Below are 2,324 nucleotides of genomic sequence, written 5' to 3'. Positions count from 1 at the left end.
TCCAACCCTAGAAACTATGAAACTATGAAACTATGAAAAGGGGGAGGGAGGAAGGAGACAACAGTTGTAATTTAAGTTAGATATATTCACAGCGAGAGGAAGTAATGGACATTTTTTTATACACACTGCTGAGATCTAAATTAGCCAGAACATTTCAGGAAGAGAATCACTGTGAATAGCCCAGTGTACTGAGGCTAGTTTTAAAAAGAGACTGATTGGACATTCCAATGTAATTAAAAAAGGTAGGGAATAAAAAAGAAAATGTGGTCCTCGTGCTAATATTTTATAAATCACTGATACAGTCTCACCCTGAATAGACCTCAGAGTAGGTGGTCTGAGCTTCAATGCACCAAAGACAGGAAAGATTTGTGTGGATAAGGAGAGAGGTGAAAATATTGAGGAAGACTAAAATGACCAAAGCTGTTTAGTTCACAGAGCTGGAACATAAGAAGGGGCATGATTGAACTATAAAATAATGAATGTTTTAGTGGAAAGAGCTCTGGTGCTCCTCCACAAGAAGTCCCAGTCCCATAACACAATTACAGGAGAAACTCGAGGAAACTGGCAGGCAGAAAATGTAAGGTGAACAGAAGGCAAAGCTTCCTTAAGTAGCATATTATCAGCTCATGGAATTCAATGCCACAGGAAATCATTGAGGCAAAGAGTTTAACGGGATTTTAAAACAGTTCCGTTATTTACACCAAAGAAGAAAAACTTTACACCAGCCCGGAGTTAGACCAAAAATAAGAGAAGCATTAACCCTTCAGGCCACAACTGGATCACCTAAATTGTCAGAAAGCAAGTGTTCCTCAAGTTAGAGCATTACACTAAGACCAGGGGCAGTGGCAGGTGAGAAAGTTGGAAGAGCTGAAGGAGTTCATCTTCCTCTGAACTCTCACGGAAGGTAGACACCAGACCCTTTGTTGTGAAACTTCTTCATCATTAAGTGACAAGCATCCTACTAGCTGAGGAGGGCTGCAGACAGCTCCCCTCTGCCAGTTTATATCACTCCTGAAATAGCCACAGGGGTTTCTACTATGAACGCGAAAAGTATGCTTGATTTACTTCCAAAACCTTGAAACAAGGCATGAAAATGCCCATACTACAATGTCAGGCATAAATGAGAGATTTTTTTTAGCTGTTAAAACTACCTCAAAATCTGGGATGCTACAAGTCTCCAATACTACACTGATTTCCAGGACCCCTCTTAGACATTGCTGTAGTTAAGCAAACTGAAGTTTGCATAAACTCCTTAGGCACATCCAGACAAGTGCACACATGCATTTCCCTGGGCACAAATAGCAATGGTACATAGTTGTGCTGCTGCTACTTGTCTCTGGGGAATGTCAATGCATGCATGATCTGGTGCATGGCTAGTTGCCCCAGGTGGGGTAGGGAGGCACCTGAGCTGGCCCCAGCAGCCTTACTTGAGGTCCTGGGGGCCTCCCAGGGCTCCAGAAGTGGTAATCCAGCTCACAGAGCCTGGCCAGCAGCTCTGGATAGCTAGGCTCTGGTTTCAGGCAGCTCACGTTGCCACCACATGCACCACCCCGCTTTTTTCAGGCATGTGTTTTTTTTACACCAGGATCTCCTGGTGTCAAAAAAACCTTGCTGCACTGCAAAATAGCAGCACAGTAAATGCCTGCATGTGTAGCGCTTGTGGTTTGCAGTGCCACACACAGGTCTGTGGCTCCACATATCACATATGCACACTCATTTGGACATGCCCCAAGATCCTTTTACTCGTCAGGAAAGAGGAGTCAAAGCACAAGGTCAGCATTAGCTTCTTAGCCCATAGAAGAGAGCTTGAAGTCCCCACTCCAGCTACAGACAGACTAAAGGAGCGGACACAGCTCTGAGCAGCAGTTCACAGTAATGAGGGCTGTTCCTGGTACTGTGTGCCATCTCTCTGTTCTTGGGTCAGCACTGCAGTTGACTGGACTACATCTTGCCTCTTTTTCCCTGACATTTGGGTTCTTCCCCCCATTTACTACCACCATCCCAGACAACTTGCTTGCTGTAACTGCTTAGCTAAGCTCACAGTACCAGCAGAATTCACTGGGGACATGCAGAGACCCACTGCTAGTAACTTTCCTATTATCTCTGCATGCAACCCGTTGCAGCAGTGCTGCCAGCCTCAGTCCCTCAGCAGGGGGTTAGCTAAAGGTGATAGCAGCACACCTTTTCACAGTCAAAGGCTGGTTTCCCTCCTATTTACCACAAAGCTGCCTGAAATTAGTCACCTGGGTTTTTGTCTTCTCCTCAGCTAGCAGACCAGGGACAAGGGCAACCTAGCCTACTTTGTGTTCCCCGAGGCTGGGGAC

The sequence above is a fragment of the Gavialis gangeticus genome, unplaced genomic scaffold (genome assembly GCF_001723915.1).
Source record: "Gavialis gangeticus isolate Ggan-Ray unplaced genomic scaffold, GavGan_comp1, whole genome shotgun sequence".
In the NCBI taxonomy this organism is placed as follows: domain Eukaryota; kingdom Metazoa; phylum Chordata; order Crocodylia; family Gavialidae; genus Gavialis; species Gavialis gangeticus.
The sequence above is the reverse complement of the archived record's forward strand: the minus strand, read 5'-3'. Positions refer to the sequence as shown.